Raw genomic sequence first — 24,669 nt, 5'->3', positions numbered from 1 at the left:
TTTAAATAACTTCCCTATAATTAAGAGAACTGGATTTTATTTCGGACCCAGTTTGATATTCTTACTCTCTTAGTACAACAAATTAATTTTTGTATTGTTACAATGAATATATTTAGTTTTATTTTTATCATCATATTTTACTTGTTACCCTATTTTGTATTTTTACATTTTGGGGGCTTCAGTTTGCCCCCATGTTTTCTATATCATGCATCATAAACTGGTTTCTTATCCTTAAGCTAGTCATTTAAAAGGAATTCAACCTGCTTTAAATTCTAGAAGTAAAGATCTGTAGTTTTAAAGAAAATCACTAGATTAAAAGTTCTCTATTTTCATCAATATAAAGAGTAAGAAAACTCCTTTCAACTCTAGCTTATATGAAGTTGGTAATCAAACCACTTTTACTTATTACTTAATCCCAGGCCTACAGTTTTTATTGATACAGCCCATAGCTCCATCTTCATTTTTATTTCATTTCATTATACATCTTAATTTCCAGAAATTAACATCTGTTGTTCTGTAACCTATATGTATGAGTCATGTAGATTTTATTCCATATTTACATAGTTTTTTCTTCTTTCATAATTTTTCCATACCTTTCATATAATTTCTTCATTTGTGTTTTAATTTGTATTCACTTTTCATGTGAATGAAGTACATTTTAATTATACAGGTGATGTTCTCTGTATATTTAGGACCAATATAATTGACTTTCATAAGTTAAATATTTAGATATTACCCTCTGTTTTGCTCAAGTTTTATAAAATGTGTTTCAATGTTTTCTATAGTTACAAAGTTGTCTTCTTTTTGTTTTTATACTTATTCCATATTTCCCCTGAATGTTTGAAGATTTTTTAATTTATCTGTTAAATTCAAATATATCACTAGGTTGTGTCTTCGCATTTACCACTTGTCTATCTCTTCTCTGTTCTCCATGAACCTAATTTACGTGTGGTTCTATCATTCCACAAATTTTACATTAAAACTAACCACAAACCCATGTCTGTTTAGTGACTTCATTAGGAATCACATTAGATGTGTTGGGTTTGTTTTTGTTGTTGGCTGTTGTCAGGTCTTATTTTCTCTGACAGCTTTTCTTTCTCTTTCTCTTTCATGTTTGGAAGAATTTCTTGCTTGGTCTGTACTTTCTGATTCAATCTTCTTCAATGCAAACTCTTGATTCCAAGTGATGTCACCCTAATTCTACTATGCTACATCCATTTTTCTATGCTCTTTCTTCATTCTTTTTGATAGCCCCTTTAGTTTTATTCTGTAATTTTACCTCATCTTTTATTTCTCAATATTTTTCTTTAAGTAAACAAAGAGGATGATACAAACTAAAAAACATGGTTTCTACTTAACAAATCCTATTTAAATGTTTATTTTTTCCTTATATTTTGAGTGCTATGTGTGTATTCATATCTTTCATACTGCACTTCCTTCATAGATTCCATTATTTTATATTAATGTAATTCATTGTGAAGTGAGTTGAAGTATCTTTTGGTATTCAATTTGCACCAAAAAAAAAAAAAAAAAAAGAGGGGGGAGTAAATCCCTTTGCAGTTCATGTCACTGATCAACTATGTGATACCAGAATTCATATCTCAAATATAAAGCTCAATAGAGCCAGATTATAAGCTTTCAAGTTAGTTTCAAATGGTTCAGTAGCATAAAGGAGAACAGAAATATATGATTACAGATATTCTTTTGAATATTATCCACCAAAGTCTACACCAGAGCCAATGTCTGCAACCGATTTATTTTATTTGTTTAAAGATTTTTATGTATTTATTTGACAGAGAGAGAGAGAGAGATCACAAGTAGGCAGAGAGGCAGGCAGAGAGAGAGAGGAGAAGCAGACTCCCCACCGAGCAGAGAGCCTGATGTGGCACTCGATCCCAGGACCCTGAGATCATGACCTGAGCTGAAGGCAGAGGCTTAACCCACTGAGCCACCCAGGTGCCCTGCAACTGATTTTTCCTCTTGACTTTCAATCAAGTGGGCAAAAACAGCTTCCTTATTTATTATTTTATTGATGAATTAGAAAAGCACCTCTCATGTCAAGAATTGGCTTCATAAAATTCTCTGAAATGTGCACCAGGATCAAAACAAAGCAATCACTTTGTGTTCATTTTGGCTGTGTCTTCACTTACAATTGCACCTGCAACCAACTACCTTTAAAAGTGGTAGCAAATGGGTGCCTGGGTTCTCAGTCTGTTAAGTATCTGACTCCTAATTTTGTCTCAGATCACGATCTCAGGGTCCTGGGATTGAGCTGCTGAGAACTTCATCTGCTTGTCTCCCTTGTCCTCTGCCCCTCCCCTGGCTCACGCACACACACACACACACACACACACACGCACACACACACTCTCTCTCTCTCTCTCTCAAATAAATAAATAAATCTTCAAAAAAACTAATAACATAAATAAATTAACTAAAGTGGTAGCAAATGATATCAAACTAAACAGGTCAATATTTATACAAAATCCTCTTTATTTTTCAATTATTTTTCATTTCATTTTCATTTCATTTTTGAAGAAAGTAGAGATGGAGTTTCTTCACTTACTCTACCATCTTTCCAAATGAGTGTTGGGTTGATCAGATGAAAATAACACAAAAGAAACTTCATCTATTTGTGATTGATAACCCACATTGATCAGACTCAATTGTAAGACATGGAATACCCAGGCAAATGATATTTGAAGGAAGGAAAAAACAAAACAAACAAATAACTGAAGGAAGATAATACGGTGTTTTATAAGGGTGTCTGCCCACTCAGAGCACCAGAATCTGACAGCAATAAGCACATAAGTTTTAGTTTTTAGTGCATCTCTCTGTAACAAATAGTAAGAGAAGTTCTTTACGAAGAAAATAACAAACTTTTTGAAAATCTCTAAGCCAACATTTATGAAGTTATAATATCAGGTCCTCATGTACATTTCTAATTCTTACTAGTATCTGAACTGATCTTATTTTACTCAGGTTAAAACAAATAAACCCACATACCATAGACACCCTGTCAAGTATTCATTTGCAGTAATTACCCAGGATCCATCTCCATTCCATTTCTAAACTACTGACACTTTATTTCTGTTAACAAGAATGCTGCCCTTTCAAAACAGTAAGGGAGGGGCGCCTGGGTGGCTCAGTGGGTTGGGGCCTCTGCCTTCGGCTCGGGTCATGATCCCAGGGTCCTGGGATCGAGCTCCATGTCGGGTTCTCTGCTCAGCGGAGAGCCTGCTTCCTCCTCTCTCTCTGCCTGCCTCTCTGCCTACTTGTGATCTCTGTCAAATAAATAAATAAATAAATAAAGAAAAGAAAACAGTAAGGAAAATTCTGGTCAACTCTTTTGTGCTAGGTTATGGGCATGACTGTGACAGTAAAGAATCCTCCTTAGCCCCACTCTGAATCCTTTCTGTGTTCTGCGCAATTCGTTTCCCCCATTGTGTTCTGCCTGGGGAGTAAGTGCTATATTTAGCAAGATGACTAATTTTTGCTGGTCTCTAGACCAAAAAGATCTTCCTTCAGTTCTACTTTTATATCAATTCCTCCCTACCTACGAAGATAACTAAGCACATATAGGAATGCCTAGCAAACTTATACCGGCTAAGTATGATAACTAATCCCATTTAGTAAAACATTGACTTTGAAATCATGATGGTTCATACATCCTACTTTTCTAAGAATTACCCCTTTCTACCTAGAATCTGCCTTGACCTGATTGGATTGGAAAAATAACCTCTTCTTTTACCCCTATTCTTCCCTTAAAAGGGAATTTTCCCAGGAAAGAGATGGGTTTGAGGTGCAACTCAAATCTGTCATTTACCAAATTGCATACATTATGGAACATACTTAATTTCACTAAGCCTCAATGTCTTTACCTATCAAATAATAAAAAGATAACATCTGATTTATACATTATTTATAATTGATTGAGATAACATATGTAAGCAAGTTTAGCACAATCTCTGAAACTTATTCTGTATTCAATAAGGTCAGTTTCCTGAAGAACCAGATGTAAACCAAACTAAAATTGGCCCCTGAATTAAAACTATGCATACCCTCTGTAATGAAATACTATTTTCTGGATTCTAAATGCTGGAGATTTAAAAACTTTGAAGCTTCTACCATTTTTGTTGATAAAGTTTGGTGTGAATTTTATTTAAACTTTCTTTATATTAAAAAAAACTTATCATTTAAAGGCAGAATATGTTGTTAGTATCAAATATTTTGGCATTTACAATTCCTGGCTTATTTATAAATTGGAGATCTATTTATTCACCAATAGCTCAGGGCATATCAACAGTTGATGAGTAAGTGAATACCAATCGCATACATGGTAAATCTGAATTATTTTCAAAAGTTAATTTGTGAACTTTTGACCTTAATCTAAAATCTTGATTTTTCAGAGAGAACTCAGGAAATCCACTGTATTCTAAATACACTATTTGGTTCATAAAAGACAATGAGAGATACCAGCAACTTCTACCCCATGCCAGAAACAATTATAAGATTAACGCATTTAATCATCACAGTGAATGTACTTGGTAGAGTCTACTTTAATCCCCAGGTTTTTAGATGATGACACTGAAATAAGAGAAACGGCCCAGAGTCCCACAATTAGTGATGGAGTTAGGACACTGTACTTCTCACATCAAAATATCTATCCAAATTTCTGAAGAGAAAGTTGGCTTTTGAATATTTGTGTGGGGCCAGATCTGCTGCTTAGGCCATAAGAAACCTGAGTCTTTATATGAATTCCTGACTCATGGAAAGTACTGGAAACTAATACACAAGGTTAGATGAAAGGCTGAATGCAAAATAATCAACTTAGTTTGTCAGCACTTGCGTTAAGTGCCACAGTTGCCACTGAGAGATGGTTAGGCATGAGGCTGGTGCACATACGCTGTGTCTCTATCTGGAATACATCAAGAACTTTGCCTGATTACATAAATAAAAGGAGTAATTGGGCCCATGCCTCATGTGGAAACTCATGTTCCTAGCAATTATTCCCCCTTAGGAAGGTAAGTTTATTTGTCAATGTCTACTTGCTACACCGTTCAAATAAATCTTTTTCTTAAGTGAAAATCTGACTTGCAGTCCCTGACTATCTGAAAAGCATGACCATTCAACCCAGTCTAAGATTTACACCTTAGCTCAAAACACACTGCAGAGCAATATGAAGCCTTAGGTCCTGGCTGACAAAATGCTGATCTTTTACTTGACATTAAAATCAATTATTGTGAAAAGGAGGAGCAATCACCCTATTAAGGAAATTGCTGCTGATTTTATATTCTGTCACATCAAAGTCAACTGGAGATTAATATTCTCATATTTTATTGTTAAAACATTTTAATTTCTTTTAAGTGTGCGTTTCAGGTCGTGAATCCTTGATGAGAATCCTGCTCAGTCGTTCCAATTTGCATATGAAAGCTACAATATTGTGACACTGACCTGTCAGCCCCTACTTTACCCTCTTGAAGGTGTTCCTCTGCCAAAAAATCTTTAATGTTGGGCTCTAACTGAAGCATTAAGGAAATAAAAAATATATAAATAATATGCCTAATGCTTATTTAAAACCTCTTCCAGATTTTCTGATTTTCTTATTATAGAAAAGAAAAGAAAAGGATATTTTCACTTTCTGGAGTGACTAAAGAAAGCATTCAACTTTGTTGGGCCTAAATTTGTGGATAACGGTTGGACCCTCCCATATGGGATATATTTAAATGCTCTCTGAGCCTGTTGTATTCTTCTGTTTTTATTTTAAGAAAAAGGAATCTCCAGCCAAAAGCGGATTCTGTGCCCTGGCAGAGATTGCACGGGAGGTACTGGGCAGCATAAAACAAAAAAGAACCAAAAGTTCCATTAAAATCTATCTTTTCATGCCCCCCCATCTCTGAATTCTTCAAGCCGAAGTGTTATAGAGAAAAACTCTAAGAGCCTAAAAATGAAGAGAATTGATTCAAAGTTTATTCAAGAGACTATACCCCAAGAAAAGCAACTTCCCCCCCCAGTTACTCTGTCCTGGCTCTTCTACTGAAAGACTGTTGACAAACACCTATTTGTGAGCCTTAAGTATTGGGAGGGCGTGTCTGCATTCCTCTCTTTCCTTCCCTCCTGCAGAGGATAGCTGTGGGAAGTCTTCACATTCTTATGTTTTCCTCCCTCTGGTGTTCTTTGGGCGTCTTCACTAAGAATTATAGTACTTTGGGGCCAATAGGTTTTTTTTTTTTTTCTTTCCTTCCACTTACCTTTATTTTTTTTTATAATTTTTTTTATTTTTTTAGTAACATATACTGTATTATTAGCCCCAGGGTTACAGGTCTGTGAATCGCCAGGTTTACACACTTTGGACCAATAGGTTTTTATACAAACAGATACTCTGATATCCATACATGTCTTCATTCATTCTTTCAACAAACTTCTACTATGGTGGTAAAGTCATACAATAATAAATACTGGGGTCAGATCTATGAGATTGTGATCATTTATTAGCAATGCAAGCAAGCGCACATTACCTTGATGAGGGAGCAGGAGGCTGGCTGAGGACAAAGCAAAAGCTGGTGCCTTGCACCCCCTCTTCACCCTTTCCCCTCCATAAGTGTAGCATCCCTCAGGCAGCCCTGACTGCCATGAACAATAAGCAAATAGTTAACTTGCAGAGCTCACAATCCTGCTAGACAGGAGTCTCCCTTGGCTTACAAATTTCCTAAATCTCACTAACAAAGACGATTGATAGGATTGTGACACCCCACCAAAAAGTCTCCCAACTATCTTAATGTTAATGGCTGGTCTAAAGACAACATTGATCCAGCAGCAAGGGCAAGGCCTCCGGCAGGCCTGGAACATCCTGGCGCCTAGTAGGCCCTCTTTAGCATATGAAAACTCCACTGAAACCTCCCTTCCCCTCACCTTCCCCCAACAGCAGGGTATATAACATGCCTACCCTCACAACCCCGGGCGGCCGCATCTCTGCCTGCCCACGGGCCCTGTCTCCGTGCTTTAATAAATCACCTTTTGCACCAACGACGTCGTAAGAATTCTTTCTTTAGTCGTCGGCTCCGAACCTCCTCACCCCACCGAACCTGACTTAGGTTCTGGGACTTCATCAACCTCACCAAGGGAATACCAGCAGCTTGAGCTCAACAAAACATGTTATAAGGATTAAGGGATACTGCATAGGGAAAGTGACTAGTACAGTGAGTGCCTTTACCACTGCACATGCTCCTCAAATAGTAACTTTAAAAAGAAGAGGAAGACTTCCAGAGAGAAAATGAATAAGCTTTAGTCAAAGAAACTACTTGGTTTCTATTTTTACCATTAGCTAAGTGAATTTGGTCAATCTATCTCAGTTGGGTTTTTTTTTTTTATGTTTTAAGAGATTTTATTTATTTATTTGACAGAGAGAGACACAGCAAGAGAGGGAACAAAGCAGGGTGAATGGGAGAGGGAGAAGCAGGCTCCCTACTGAGCAAGGAGCCCAATGTAAGGCTTGACCCCAGGACCCCAGGATCACAACCTGAGGCAAAGGCAGATGCTTAACAACTGAGCCACCCAGGTGCCCCTCAGGTTTATTTTTTAAATGGCCTTAACCATAATATCTACCTCAAAAATAATTGGGATATTTAAGTGAGATAAAGACAGATAAATCTCTAGCATTAAGCAGATAAATTTTAGGTTACTGTTACTTAGAACAGAATATGATGGTGACAGACTAAGTGAATAGAAAGTATGTTGTGGGGCCCCAAACAGAGATACATGACAGCCAAGAGCTGGGACAGCACCTCACGGTGCGGGCAGGAATGTGAAAATGTCCACAGTGACTTAGAGACTGAGAGGAACAGAGTAACATTAAGTCATCCAGGCCACAGACAAAATAGCACTCCCAAAAGAGATCCCTAAACTTTGGAGAAGACAGAGATTGTGATATTTGGTTCAACTTAATAAAAGATTACTTTGGGTGGGATCCAGTCACAATGATAGATATTGTAAATATAAAGATGGAAGCAACTAATTTTCATGAAATGTCTTGGAGGTGTATATCCTAGAACACTGATTAGAGAGATTAATTCTTAAGCAACGGGAGGAGAATAAACACAGCAAAGAGCACGGCTTTTGGCGAATCCCAAAGAAAGAGGTGTTTATTAAATGGACAAGAAAAGAAAGGATGCTGTATGTAGAGAGGGAAAAAAATATGAAAACAGAAGGAAATGGCGATTTCATGGTATATTCAAGGAATTGTTAAGAATACATACCCTAGGGTGCCTGGGTGGCTCAGTGGGTTAAGCCTCTGCCTTTGGCTCGGGTGATGATCCCAGGGTCCTGGGATCGAGCCCCACGTACGGCTCTCTGCTCAGCGAGGAGCCTGCTTCCCTTCCTCTCTCTCTGCCTGCCTCTCTGCCTGCTCATTACCTGTCTGTAAAATAAATAAATAAAATCTTAAAAAAAAAAATGCAAAGATTTTGGATTCTATTCTCCACGTAACACGGTCTTTATGCACAGAGATGCTATAATTAGAGTTGTGTTTTTTCTCTTTCCTCCTTGAGAGAAAGCAGGGGGAAGGGCCAGAGAGAGAGGGAGAGAGAGACAGAGTCTTAAGTAGGCTCCATGTCCAGCTTAGAGCCCACACAGGCTTGATCTCATGACTCTGAGATCATAACCTGAGCCAAAATTAAGAGTGAGACACTTAACCAACTGAACATCCACACACCGTTATTTTCAAAAAGATGATTCTGGGGGCACCTGGGTGGCTCAGCTGATTAAGCAGATGCCTTCGGCTAAGGTCATGATCTCAGGGTCCTGGGATTAAGCCCTACGTCAGGTTCTCTGCTCAGCAAGAAGCCTGCTTCTCCCTCTAGCTCTGCCTGCTGCTCCCCATGCTTGTGCTCTCTCTCTGTCAAATAAATAAACAAAATCTTAAAAAAAAAAAAAAAAAAGTGATTCTGAGGGTAGTAAATCAGAAAGAGAGTTTTAGGAGAAAGGGAACCCAGAGAAGAGTCATTTGTTTTTTCTTTCTTTATATTTTTTAAAGATATTTATTTATTTATTTATTTGAGAGAGAGAGAGAGAGAGAGAGAACAAGCAGGGGGAATAGCAGGGCTGAGGAAGGGGGAAAGAATCTCAAGCAGACTCCATGAGCCTGAACAGAGCCTAAACAGAGCCTGAAGGGGGGCTTGATCTCACCACCCTCAGATCATGACCTGAGCTGTAACCGAGAGTCCAGAGTTTACTGACTGAGCCACCCAGGTGCCCCAAACGTGTCAACTGTTTTTTAAATAAATGTTTATTAACTACCTGCTGAATATGCCAGATGGGTTCTGTGGATTCAACAGTGAACAGTAGGGTCAAGGCCTTGCTCATCTTTTGTCCATGACAACAGAACGATTAAGAATGATGGTGAACTGTTTGCTTTGTTTTGTTTTTAACTTGGGCTTGACGATGTAGAAAAGTGTTTTTCAAACTTTTCAAATGAAATATCCACAATGACTAAAGAAAGTTGATGTATTACCTCAAAGGGATCCCTAGAAGGGATAGATTGGACCCCATCGTAGGCGTTTGTTACTGCTTTCGATGTCCTTGTTAGCGTCATAACATATAGATACATAGAAACTTGAACCACTTTTTTCCCTTTCTATTCTTATTTTTCATTGATGAGAAATAAGAGCCAATCTCTGTCTTTAATTCTTTCATAATACACTCATATACGCTCTTAGTTTTGGCTCCTGGACCTTCTCCATTTTGCCATAGGTTTGGTTTTCTTTTTTCTGACTTCTTGACCTCACTATCACTGTGGCACCTTTAACTGCTATCATCACCACTGCCATTGGTGACTGCTGGTAAGATACCACCCTTGCTGATGCAACTAAGTCTTACCATTTTAATTACACAATGATTTGCCTGCTGTCTTCGCGGCCAGAGTCCCTTAGGCAAGATGTGATATTTACGTTCAGAGGTCCACATAAACAAATCATAATCAAATTTAAAGTTAATTCTTCAGTAATTATGGACAATTTTATCACTTCATTATCTGCATTAACATATTGGTATTATTCATAAGTGTTTAAATGGTGCAAAGGAATATATAGAAAACAGTCTCTATCTATTCCTGTTACCCAACAACCAACCTTCAGAGGAGGGAGGTGTTCACAGGTCTTCTACTGTCCTTTCAGAATATTTTATGCACTTCGGAGCAACACAATAAAGACTGCTTTACTTTTATAAACTATATTTTGGATTGCTTAGAGTTTGTTCATCATCTTGCTTTTTTCACAGAATAATGTATCTTGAGGAATGTCTTCATTTTTGTTTTTACAGCTGCATAATGTTCTCTTTTATGTGTGCATCATGAATATAACAGTTAAGTTATATTTAGGTACTGCAGTTGAAAAAAAAATATGAAAGTTTTATCAATAATCCCTTTTGGGTCCTGAACCTAAAGCAGCTATTTGAGATGACAGCTTGAAAATGAGAAAACTCCACCTTCTCTTGAATACTACCAACTCGACAAGCAGTTGGGCAAGTTTGCTCTGTCAGAGCTTGGAGAGCATCAGGCTCTCACCAATCCAAGTTACTCAAAAAGCTGAATGTGAAAATACCAACACAGGTTTTTATGAAAAGGTATTTTCATAAAAAGGCCTATGTCTTTATGAAAATATAGTTTCTCCCAGAAATGACCACTGACGGCTGTTTATCTTTACAATGTTAAGAACAAATGATTGATAATAGAAAGTTACAGAATTTAATTTATATCTGGCTTTTTTTCAGTCAGACTTCTGGAGTATCCCCTCGATAACACAATGTGTTCCACTAATGTGTGTACTTAAGGTTTGTGAATCTGTATTTCTGCTGAAAATGTGAGCTACAGAGATTATCAGAAGTAAAATTAGTCTGTATCACACACATGAAGAAAACTAGATAGTTCCACAAACGTTATTTAATTTTAACATACACACTTTTTTTTTTTTCCTATTCTTCAGCATTGTTTTCCAAGCTAGATATATTAAGACTTACAGAAATCTCCAAACCTACAAACTCCAAATAGTTGTAACACTGCTAAATATAATACCCATTTTATAGCTCCTAATTTTCTGGGTCTCACAACAGGATAGTATTTTCATTAATTCCTTGCCTCCAGCTTATCTTCAACCATAATTCTATTTTACTTAACTATATTTAAAGGAGTCCCATTAGCACTAGGGAAAACCTCACACAAACCAAGTCGTTTTTCAGGGTGGCTTACTTTTTAAAAAAAGAAACAAATAAAGGTTCACATGGCTTTTAATGTTAATATTAAATGACTTTAAATCAGAAATTATTTGAATAAATAGAAATTCATTTCTTTTCTGCCAATATTCACAAGCAGATGTTTGTTGTATCCATGCCAACTTGATTAAATGTGGGTTGGGTCAACTAATTCATTTAGTTGAGTCATCACACAAGAGCTCATCAATAAACCATGTTAACATAATCTTCCTAGGTAATTCAGGGAAAATGTTAATTTCCTTTAATCTCCCCACACGTTAATCATCAATATCCCTTACTACCACTCCCACTCAGCAACCAAACTTACGGGCACATGCATACACACACACACACACTCCACTGTGCCTCAGTTAGGTTTTATTGAAGAGTTGTGGGTAGAGAAGAGGAGCAAATACAGGGCACTTTCAGATAAATTATATTTGAAAACAAAACCTGTGAACCTGAAAATCTGATCGCCCTTTTCTTTGTCTTGTATACATCCTGTTCCAGTACATGCATGGGAAAAAGTGATATGGGAAAACAATTCGAGGTTATTTAAATAGCAGATTAAAAAGCGTAGAGGGGTCACCAAAAACAAACCAGAACAGTAAAAAGGTTGATATATTCTGTGTTTATGTAGGAAGAATTTCAAGGACTTCACTTATCAGGGAAAAAACAAAACAGGTTCTGAGACTATTTCATTCATTTTCCAAATATAGAAATTAACTCCAGCAAGTCTGAACAGATAGTCTGGTGGACAGAAAGCACACTAGAGCAAGGAGTTCAAGAAGGGATTTACATGTGGGTGTTAGCATTCAGATATCATCTGAATCTGCTGATCATTTTGATCCTTATTTGTGTTTTATTTTGTTTGTCTTAACCAGTTAAGAGTTGGAATAAAATAAAGGTTTTTTCAAACTGGTGCAAGAGCTCTACTGAGCAGCTAGGTTTGAGAATTCCCACCTTCACAGTGATGCCCACCTCAAAGTCTTCTTTTAAATCCCTTTAACATATTTACCTTTAAGTGAGATTTCACCGGAATCAAATATCTAGTCCAATTAGTGAAAATCGTTAGACTAGAAAAAGCGTCTTTCACTTAAGGACTGAAGAGTCCTGTAGTTCTCTAATCAGGTGAACTCATAGTTACATACAGAGTGACATTTTGATTTACAGCTTCGAAAAATTTAAAAGGGAACTACTGAGTGTAGCTGAGGCCAAGGAACCTGGGAACATCAGCCATATTTTTGACAACCCTGTATTCTCCACTTTGTTATCCTAATGGGTCTATAAAGTGTGAGTCTTTATAAAATGTAGACCAAATTCCCCTTTAAAATCTTCAGAGGGCTACTGATTACTCTTGAGTAAAACGGATACTCCATGGCCCAGATAAAGGACATTCTATGGTCTGGGGCCTGGGGCCTGCCTCTAGCCTTACTATCCAATACACCCTACAAAGGCCCCACTCACTGACCTCAAGTTACGGCACAGTTCTTGGAACTTGTCATGATTTGTACTCATCTTCAAACCTTTGCACATGTTCATACATACTCACGCTTCTTCCTAAACCACTACTACATGGATTCCTCCTTTTTTTTTTTTTTTTTTTTTTCGGTAAATCAGTGAAGTTCCTACCTTGACCGAGCTAAGGGATTTTATTGCTTTCGGGAATCGCCCTCTGACTCTCCTCTCCACAGGCTGGATCAGAAGTCTCTCAAAGTGGTGCTCATAAAACTTAAATTTAAGTCTGGCATCGTGCTTAGGCTCCTGAGTTGTGATTTTGTTTAAATTGTCTTTCCCCACCACTATGCAGGCAACTCTTCAAGGAAAGAGACCACATGTTTTCTCTCTTTCAGGGTCTCCTAGAGAACATAGTAGGTGATCATGAAATGTTCCCACTACAAAGGAAGGAAGACACAGTTAAGGATTATATATTCTGAAGATACTAAAACCAACTGGCCAGAGGTGAAATGCTTGTGAGGCTTTTATGTTCACACTGCACCAATTGTAGCAATTTTCAGATGGGACATAACCATTACCTGTCATTTCTAAGATGCAGATTTTTTTTTCAACATTTTAATATTTTTGATGTCTATTGGTAGTGTTGATTGCCATTGCCTGTCCTTCGGTAAAAATAAAAATGGCTATGCCAAAACTTGCAGATTGAGTGTCAGTGACTTAAAAAATACAAACAAAAAAAACCTCAGAGACAACTGTGAAACAATTATTTTATCCCCTAGAAACCAGAGAGTTGCAGGGAAGGGCTGGGGATGGATGAGTTGGAGGGGTCTGTCATTATTGCTGAAGGCTGATCGAAAGGAGCCCAACTCCAGGAAACCACAAAACTGGAGTCCTACCTTGATGACACTTTGTCGCCCTCAAATATTTTAAGAAGTATCTTTTGTGAAATAGGAAACCACAGGCCCACAACAGTGTCACTTAGGCCAAGTCATCAAACCAGGACTTACTGCCTTATTTAATTGCAGTTTCAACCTCCCCCAGAAATGTAAGTCTTAACTGGTCCGTCAGGAATGTTCTCATCAACACCAATGAGATAATATATCAAAAGGCCCCTTCCATCCTGCAAAAGGAGATGAGGTAATCCACCTAATAAGACCTCTTGCCCTTCCTCTTAGGAGAAGGTGATTTTTCTGGAACAACCCTTTATTTTCTTTTGTCAACAAACTTCTTACCCCACCCTCCTAGCTATAAAAACCTTCCACTTTGTACAATTCCTCCGAGCTCCCCTCTGAGGGCATGGGATAGGATGCTGCCTGATTCATGAATCATTTAATAAAACCAATTGGATCCTCAAATTTACTCAGGAGAATTTTGGTTTTTAACACCTTGATGGGACAGAAGACTACACTGTATGGGGGAAAAGTGGACAGCAGTATTCTCAGTTGAAAAGAGACTTCAAATGTAAGTTAAATACCTTTAACCAATTTATTTTGCTTACATTTTTTATGTATGCTGAAAATACTTACATCTGATTATAAAATGGTTCCTTCAATAAGTTTAAAATAAAAAATTCTAAATTATAAGAAAATGTTATATCAAATTTAATTAGCTGTGCTTTTTTTCTTTGTTAGTGATATATGAAATAATGGTGGCATTTCCATTCAATGATTTTTTGGATTTAATTTTATGGAGTCAATAATGGGGCCAAGCAATGGGTCAAAATCTAAAATTTGGGCACTTCCGCTATTTAAGTGATTTAGTTCACAGCTTAGGTTTATTTAAAGTTCTAAATTACTTCCCAGTTCCTTATATTTAAACTTAATTATCAGTGAGATTGGATGGCTCATGTGGCTTTTTCTTTTTTCCCCACTCAAAAGGGATTGTGGAGATGACATGCTGCATTTTTACTAAAATCTTAAGTTGTAACATAGAAATAAATATGCCAAAGCGGAGAGTTTGCTTGGCACTAGTATGAAACACAACATGTGCCTTTCAGTTATTAGTATTTCAGATCAATATACCTATCCATATATAAAATTCATTCTATTTATCCAAATCTGCTTTCCTTTCCTCACCACCAACTAACAACCCCCCCCCCCACACACACACCTTTTTTCTTTTTTAGGGGCCTTCTAATGCCTTGGTTGTTTGTCTTTCAGCACCAGAGAACTCGCTGGCTGTGAATGGCTGGGGTGGAAATCGTGGTGCGTTTCTCCTAAGCACATGCTGCATGTGGAGAAGCACTCATACTGGGGAAGGAGATATATTTAATGCATGATTCATACCATTTTTTAAAAATAAAAAGGAAGTAGATTTCTTTCAAGTATAAAAGAGTTGGGAGGAAATTTTAAAGAAAAACAACATAAATACACGTAAAACTCACTTGGCAAATAGATTTTTAACATGCATATCACTGCTGTCTCCGTCTTTTCATCTTTAGACCTATGTGATTAATAATTCAAAGTTTGCATTAGGATTAATTTTGCTGGAAAGATTTCTAAATAAAGATATGGTAAATAAACATATGGTAAATAAAGATATTTGAGTCCCCCAGTAGTGCACTTTATGATCGGAAGATAGGGCAAATAAAACGATTGCTAGAATAGCTAAAAAGCATAATCAAGGTTGCAGAAAGTCTTAGGCACTGTGGTGTGCATGCATGTGTGTGTGTTTGTCTTTAAAGAGAGAAGACAGCCCTTCAGTGGGAACCTAATTATCTAGAGCTGGCTCCTTGGGGTCACCCGTGGACCAATTTTGCAGTCAGGCAATCCTTTTCATTCATGAAGACACTGCTTCCCCCCTTTCCTGCAGCTCCCACTTGGCATCGATGCCACTTTTCCACTTGTATCCACTCACTAACCCCAAACATCTTACTTAAATTTCAGACAAAGAAAGGACTTGATTAAGAGCTTAAGGACTGTCTTTCCATCCTTTTTATTGCATTTCACATCCTGCCTTTCACATCCACTGTTTTTCCTGCTAAAATTTTAATATTTGTTGTGTTTAGGACACATACTGTTTTTATTCTTAGGAAACATTATTTTAATTATTTTGAATATTACAGGAAAGAAACAAATGTCTTCCAATGTTTCTTTTTGAAAAACGCACACGTGCATGTGCACACACGCATGTGTCTCTGTGTGTGTATATACACATGAATTATGAAATGTATCAAATGCATATTATGGGTTTTTTTGAATGATAAAGGAAATAGCAGATCGAAAATGCATAAATGCTATCTTTTGATTTCTATCCTGCAAAAGCAGCTCTCTAAGAGTAAACCTCTTTAAGATGTATAATCTAAGTTAATCTTTATTTAGCATTTATTATATATTAGACACTATTCTAAATCCTTAATATATTAAGTTATCTAGTGTTGACAGTGTATCTATTTATATTCATAGAAACCAAGATGCTGGGAAGCATACAGTTAAAAAGTAGAAATCCTGGGACTTGAACACAGTCTGAGCAGAGCCCTTGCTCTTAATTTACCATACTAAACATTTTAGCTATTCTAGACTAGTCTCTACTGTATCTCAACTTGTTGTTTGGCTTTCATCCAGTTACTCCACATCTCTTATTCCAGGTTTTTATACCTGTAAATATAAAAGTTAAACTAGATACTTCCTAAGGATCTTTCTATCTTCCAGCTTTAAAGCCACGTGCCTGAAAAGTTGAGCAGTAGCACCTGTTAAAATTTGACTGCTCAGGAGTTCAGGAAGGGAAACACATACCTCAAGAAAGATACTGTTGTCCAATCACAGGGTTTTCAGATAGGAATTAACCAATAGAATACCTATATTAATATTTATTTATATTATATACATTATTATTTATTTATATTATAATTATATTTACTGTCTTCTCAGGTCCCAGACAGTAACAGACAAAGAAGAATATTACAAATCCCTAAGAATGGTTATTCCAATATGTACCAGAGAGTTAAAACACATTATTAGAAGTTCTATTCCAGATACAAGAACTAAACACAAGGGGTGACCAGAGGGGTCACTCAATTTTGGGAGGGAGTGGTCAATGTATTTCATTTATTTCCCTTGTTTCGACTTGAGAGTTTGTATTTGGTCTGTGTGACCATACTTTCAACCTCCATTTTTGATGTCTAAACTGTGGTGACTCGAAATCATAAGTGTTTGTTTGAGTAAATTAAACTATACCCAAACGTAACAATCTGCAATTTTATTTCACAAAGAAGAGCTGAACACTCTGTGCATGGGAAACCAATGAGAACATTCTTTCCCTTACATTGTCATAGTTTTCATTGGAAAAAACACACAAGTTTTTGTGTTTCAAACGGGGACCTTAATTTATTACACCTATTGCTGCAAAACCCAAAAAATGCCTGGATCTAATGTATATGTGTGAAAGTAGCATAATTTACCAAATATGGGATCTTAAAATCCTATTGCATTTAGTACTTTTGGTACTAATATAAAATTTCTAGGGTAGGTAATATTAGGATTTGAAGTGACAGATTAATGATACCTCTTCTCCAGCCTTCAATTTGTACCAGCTGAGAAATAGAATACAGCTCAAGAAGACAGAGGAAAAAATATCAGCATTGGCATTAGTGCAGATTTTAGATAATATAGCTTATATGGATGGAACTGATGAGCTGTGGAGGTTACTTTCAGAGATGTTGAAGGAGTCAAGCATCAGATGAGAATATAGCTGAGACAACTTTCACATTTCTTTCAACCATATGATGAGTGATTCTTAATTTTATTATTATTATTATTTTTTAATTTTTTTTAATTTTTTATTTTTTATAAACATATATTTTTATCCCCAGGGGTACAGGTCTGTGAATCACCAGGTTTACACACTTCACAGCACTCACCAAAGCACATACCCTCCCCAAACAAGATGATGAGTGATTCTAAGCCCAATATGTTCATATTCATGAATAAATTAGTATGCTTTTTGGCACCTGGTAACAAGATAATAAAATAGTACATAAACAATCAATAAAAGCCTACAATTTTTTTTCAGAATAAATGTAACCCCTACCATCAAATAGCTTTCACTTAAGTTGAAGAGAGTAAGATATTAAGCAAGTAATGAAAAATATTAACCTCAGCCAAATGTCTGACTTGAGGGACAAGAGGATATTAGTAAAGACAGAAATGATGGCAGGTTGCAGTAAAGGGAGATGTCTCCTACTGGGTAAGAGTTTCAATCTAAAGCATAGAGGAGGTCTGAGAGGGGAAAAGACTAAGGAAACAAATGTGAAGATATACACAGTGTGTGCCCCATATGTACTTGCTGAATGAGTCAAGTGACACTTGTAAAAGAGAGGGCATGATTTAGGCTGGGATAGAGGACCCATGATGAGGACAACGAGGAGTGGCCTAGACCATAGGTAAAAACTGACTTAGAGGTTCTTGAATAGCAGGAAGAGAAAACCTTCTAATGCTCCTGAATGGGTCTTACCTGAAGAAGCTTTTTTTTTTTTTTTTTAAAGATTTTATTTATTTATTTGTCAGAGAGAGAGAGAGCAAGAGCGAGCACAGGCAGAGTGGCAGGCAGAGTCAGAGGGAGAAGCAGGCTCCCTGCGGAGCAAGGAGCCCGATGTGGGACTCGATCCCAGGATGCTGGGATCATGACCTGAGCCGAAGGCAGCTGCTTAACCAACTGAGCCACCCAGGCGTCCCAGTGAAGAAGCTATTTTAAGAATATTGTTTTACAGGGGAAAATCTAGAGATGCAGAAGCAAGAAAGACGATATAACAGGAATGCAGGGATGAAGTAATGAAGACTTAGAATTGAGGGGCAGCGGGGCACCTGGATGGCTCAGTGGGTTAAAGCCTCTGCCTTCAGCTCAGGTCATGATCCCAGGGTCCTGGGATCAAGCCCCATGTCGGACTCTCTGCTCAGCAGGGAGCCTGCTTCCCCTCCTCTCTTTCTGCCTGCCTCTCTGCTTACTTGTGATCTCTGTCTGTCAAATAAATAAATAAAATCTTAAAAGAATTGAGGGGCAGTGCCGGAGGTAGGAAGGAGGGGGAGTCTGAGAGACAGTTACAGGGACAGGAGGGCCTGGTAGCGTATGCTTGTAGACTCAGCATTAACTAGAAAGTCCTCATTATGACCTAAATCCAAAGTTCTGGGGGGAAACAGATGATTTATGAATTTATAAGAAAACTAGAGATGCAGTTCTGGATATTCTTCTAAGCTGTGAAACAGGAAATCTTGTTTCAGGTGAGAAAAAAGAGTTTTCTGACCAGGAACAGGGCTTGTTTATTTTCTGATTCCTTTTTATTTCCAACAGTTTCAATAGTACGACTGTAATTATAACCAAACATCGAAAGACAGCCATGCAGGGTGCTCAGGTCCATACTGAAAAGAATCAGATGTTCTAGAATTAACAGAAGATTCCAACTGGCTTTTCAAGATACATGCAAAACTGAGGTACATGTCCTTTGTAAAATGGGGTGTCTACAATTATTCAAAAGATGGTTGGACTCACTGGCGTTAAAAGTGTGAGAAGCAGGGGTTACCTGCGTGGCTCAGCTAGTTAAGCATCCAACTCTTGATTTCGACTGAGACCATGATCTCAGGGACCTGGGATCCAGCCTTGTGTTGGGCTTCGCACTCAGTGGAGAGTCTGCTTGAGATTCTCTCCCTTTCCTCTACCCTTCCCCACCCAGCTCTCTCTCTCAAATAAGTAACTAAATCTTTAAAAAAAAAAAAAGAAAGAAAAGAAAACCCACAAAACCGTGAGAAGCAATAAGCTGTCTTTTCATTTTAACTTAAATGAAGTAAGTATAAATAGTACCTGATCATGTATAATTTTTTCCAAAATATCTTCTTCTCATCCTATGGTTGCATTTATGATACCAACATTTTGTTATTATCACAGGTACCTGACCTAAAGTGTTCATATTGAATCTGATTTTTTAAAAGTCTGTCAAAAATATAAGTTACTCCCTCCTTTGCTAAACGCAACTTGGTTCTATTTGCAATGGAAAGGTTCTATCTTGCTCTCAGGTAAACTTCACAAGTATGATACAATTCATATTTCTTTTCGGAGACAAAGGGAATGCACTTGCACAGCCATTAGCTTTAAAATGAAAAAAATAATGCTGTATTTTTAAGATTTTATTTATTTACTTGACAGAGATCACAAGTAGGCATAGAGGCAAGCAGAGAGAGAAGAGGAAGCAGGCTTCCCACTGAGCACTGAGCAGAGAGCCCAATGTGGGGCTCGATCCCAGGACCCTGAGATCATGACCTGAGTCAAAGGCAGAGGCTTTAACCCACTGAGCCACCCAGGCGCCCTAATAATGCTGTATTTCAACTCTGTGCAAGTTTGTAACAACATGCTTATGTTATATAGGTCTCTGATTATAGGTTTTATTCATTCATTCATTCATTCATTCGTTCACAATTATCTCAGTAAAGTTTTAAGCACTTCTTTTTCAAATGTGATCTTTTTCAAATCTGATATAAGGTTTTAACATGTGAGCCAAGTGTGCCAAGGATTTTCATCTTTTACTTTTATTAACAAAGGTTAAAACCAGAGGAAAGGATTTGCAGTGCATATTTCCCTCCATTGTTACATCTGCAAACTGATTAAATTATGCTGATAAGACAGTAGCTCCTGTAAAACCAGCACTGGGCATTTTGCAATAAATGCAAACAAAAGTCTATCAATTTGGTACTTGTCAATTTGCGTTCTTGTAAACAACAACAACAACAAGGGGTAGGAAGAGCAAAGGTGAAAAATCTGCAATTGCAAAATTGTCTTAGTCGGGGTATTCTTCTGCAGCTCATTGGTAAGGTCAGCTGATGCAGGATTTCAAGGCAATTAGAGTAATTCAAACCGCAGAACATCCCCATGGGCTAGTTTGAAGGTACCTTCGAAAGATGCTCTTTTTTTCCCCCTAACCCTGGTTGCTGCCACATCCAGCAGCTGCTTTCTTTTTGACAATTCGTCACTCCTGAAAAATGTTTGCAAGCAGTTTGGATAATTTCTAATTCATTCTTGCAGGAAATGAGGATTTGCTTCCTCACTTGGGATACCTGCTGCTAGGTTTATTCACTAATAAGCATGATAAATGTTTTAGCCTTTGATCAGTGCTAATTTAACAAGTAAGCTCCCCAGAAAAAAAGTCTTTGAGGCTCAGAGGCTCAAGACGGCACATGAGTTGGAAATATGATTGATTGTGTTGCTGTGAGAAATTTCCATAAAAAACTTTTATCACACTGCTGTGTTCTGAACAATTAAATCAAAAATGAAAGATAGTTACCCTCCAAAGAAGGACAGAGGCAGCCCAGCAAACTTCACAAGACACTTTTTTTTTTTTTTTAAACCAGCTCAGGATAAATTTTCCAGAGAAATATCAGTCCTCTTTTCAAACAAATTCCATCCGCATTACTTTATCTCTTTCTTCATCCTTAACCAACCCATTTCCTTCACACATGATTCTGTTCTCTCCCTCCTTGCCAGACCTATAATTAATACTTTCAATAAGTTATAACATGACATGTATTGTGAAAACTGAACAAATCAGAGGAGAAATAGATATCTGGGAGTTGTGTGCTTAGAGCCACTGCTGTCAAAAGGACTCAGACAAAAACAAAATAATCCGAGTTGCCATTTATTAGCTGGAGAGCAGTCTACACATTCAATTCAACCAGATGGACACCAAAAGTGAATAAACACAGAAAATGCCAAGTTCTCTTGGTTCCATACTAAATTTTTGAATTGTCTCTAGCATGAGACCATACAAGATTGTTTATCTGAAGGTAAGTAGAGTAACTGTATGTATATTCTAAGTATAAAATTAACATCAATTGGTCAAACGTACTATGAGATATATTTTGGTTCTGGGGTAAAACTCTAAGACCATTCTAGTAATTAAATAATAAGATATTTACTTTATGAATTAGTGAGTTGTTAAAATGTATTAATAGTATAGCACTTTACATTCTAAGGGTCTATGAGTCAAGGATAATATTCATTTATTTATAAGTGGATACACTATGTAATGTTTTTTATTTTATCATAAATTTGCAATTAAATAATTTGTTTTATAAGATGATTGCTACAGCAAAGGAAACAATCAACAAAATTAAAAGAAAGCCTACAAAATGAAAGAAGGTATTTGCAAATGACATACCTGATAATGTATTAGTATCCAAAATCTATAAAGAAGTTATCAAACTCTACCCTCAAAAAAATAAATAATCTAGTTAAGAAATGGGCAGAAGACATGAACAGACATTTTTTCCAAAGAAGACATATAGATGATTAACGAACACATGAAAAGATGCTCAACATCACTCATCATCAGGGAAATAGAAATTGAAACCACAATGAGATGTCACCTCACACCTGTCAGAATGGCTAAAATCAACAACACAAGAAACAACAGATGTTGGCGAGCATGCGAAAAAAGGGAAACCCTCTGGAACTGTTGGTGGGAAAGCAAACTGGTGCAGCCACTCTGGAAAACAGTATGGAGATTCTTCAAAGTTAAAAATAGAACTACCCTATGACCCAGCAATTGCACTACTAGGTATTTATCCAAAGGATACAAAAATAGTGATTTGAAAAGGCACATGTACCCTGATATTTATAGCAGCATTATCAACACTAGCCAAAGTATGGAAAGAGCCCAAATGTCTACCAACTGATGAATGGATAAAGATGCGGCATATATATGTAGATGTAAATGTATACACACACATACACACAATGGAATATTACTAAACCATCAAAAGGATGAAATTTTGCCATTTGCAATGATATGGATGAAGATGGAGTACATTATGTCAAGCAAAACAAGTCAGAGAAAGACAAATATATGATTTCACTCATCTGTAGAATTTAAGAAACAAAGCAGATGAACATAGGGGAAGAGGTGGGCAGAGGGAAAGACTGGGGTTACCAAACCATAAGAGGCTCTTAACTACAGAGAAAAAACAAGAGTTGATGGAGGAAGGGGGGCAGGGAATGGGCTAGGTAGGTGATGTACAGTACTCAGGAGGGCACTTGTTATCATGAGCAGAGTGTTATATGAAGCGTTGAATCGCTAAGTTCTACACCTAAAACCACTTTTACCATATACGTTAACTGACTAGAATTTAAATAAAAACTTGAAATAAATAATAACAATAACAATAATAATATGATATTCTTACAGTCTCTACCACACCAATCATTTGCTTCTAAATAACCAGGTTTCTCATAACTAACACAGAAGAGAGAGCCTGAGACATACCATTGAACCTATCTACTAACCATCACTAATGAAAGAGAGAGGTGAACAAATTAGAAAGAGATATGTTTTAAGTGACAATGTCAGGCCTTGTTATTTTTCGTGTTTTAACCTTATATTCATGCTGGAAATGTCTGTGTATCTATTCAGTGTAAACTGGTGTCTCCTTTCCTTTATTTTTTGAAAAATGTACTGAACTTACTAATGTAAATCAGCCTGCAGTACATCATTGGAGTTAAAACAACTTGACTTCACAAGAAGTTCAGGGTCACAAGCATTCTCTACAGGGCCTTGCATCCCTTGCATCCCACTTAATGGAGTAGGTGAAGTCCTCAAGTCTAGAGCCCCATGCAGTCTTCTTGCTGTAATGATTGTATATATTATATTCAATTCAATTGTATATATTGTATATATTATATTCAATTCTTCTAGAGAACTCACAGATTGCTATTTTGTAGCAGCAATGATGTCTGGTCTCATATCCTTTATTATGTGAACTTCTCAATCAAAAATATTTTAAAGATTTATTTATTTATTTATTTGAGAGAGAGGGAAAGAGAGAGGGAGAGAGAGAATCTCAAGCCCTCCACTCCCAGCACAGAGCCCAAAGCCAGGCTCAATCTCACAACCCTGATATCATGACCAGAGCTGAAACCAAGAGTTGAATGCCTAACTGAACCCCCAGATGCCCCACTTCCTAATCAAATTTATGTGTACTAACCAGGAGCTGATAAACTACAACAAAATTAATGAGAGGAAATGATTTCTTTGAGCTATTATGGCAACTTCTATTAATTACCAAATTGTTCTCATGTATGTTGTTTACTGTAACGGATATCAACTTGTGAGTTCTGGAACACATTAAAAACTATCTTCATTGAAACAAACTATATAAATATAATTTTTGTTTACTTAAGAGATTATGCTGTTTAAGAAATTTTTCAGAAATAAATGACCTTGACATGGGAGAAGAGCTCTTTGCTCCCACAGAGCATAGGTATGGTATGCTCTATACCACAGAGCAAGGTATAGATTGCTCTAGGCAGTATAATATTTTAATTATATTATAATAATATAAAAATTAATTATAATAATTAGTAATAATTAATTATATCTAATTATATATTAGATGCAATATCAAATATATCGATATTATAATATCTATAATATTAGATATAATGTATCTAATCTATACAATTAGATATATACCTAATAATAGCTCCTGAGGAAACTGTTGTTTTAGGGACAAGGAAGATAGCTTCTCAACAATTTGGCCTTGAGTCTTAAATGTCAAGCACAAACTTTGGATTCTCTTGTAGGTTTTTATCTTTTCACTGAAAATAATTTTAATTTGCTGAAAAATTACTATAGTACAAAACACCTGTATTCCCTTTACCTATTCATTTATTATATACATTTTCCTTCATTTGCTTTATGATTCATTCTTTCTCTCTCAAACTGAGCAAATATATAGAATATGTAAAACATAAAAAATACACAAATTAAGATAAAAAATACCTTTCTCAGAGCCCTCTGGGAGTAAAACTGCATATTCCATGGCCCTTACCCCTAAGTATTACAGGGTGTTTCTTAAAAGTAAGGATGTTCTCTTGTAATCTTGTAATTATCACAGCATATATGTTTTGAAATTCAGTAAATGTAAAATTGGCAGGACACTTAATTAATTTATTTTTATTCAATTTTCCAATATTTTATTCCTTTTTTTTCAA

At 36.7% G+C, this 24,669-nt stretch overlaps 1 long non-coding RNA gene across 2 annotated transcripts in view; it reads right to left on the bottom strand.

Moving 5' to 3' along the window:
• LOC116570977 overlaps positions 1-24,669 on the bottom strand; it is a 295,788-nt gene that overhangs the window by 229,761 nt on the left and 41,358 nt on the right. The window lies entirely within an intron of this gene.

This window comes from Mustela erminea, chromosome 12 (assembly GCF_009829155.1).
Source record: "Mustela erminea isolate mMusErm1 chromosome 12, mMusErm1.Pri, whole genome shotgun sequence".
Taxonomy (NCBI): Eukaryota; Metazoa; Chordata; class Mammalia; order Carnivora; family Mustelidae; genus Mustela; species Mustela erminea.
Note: the sequence above shows the minus strand (reverse complement) of the source record. Positions and strands in the feature narration are given on the sequence as shown.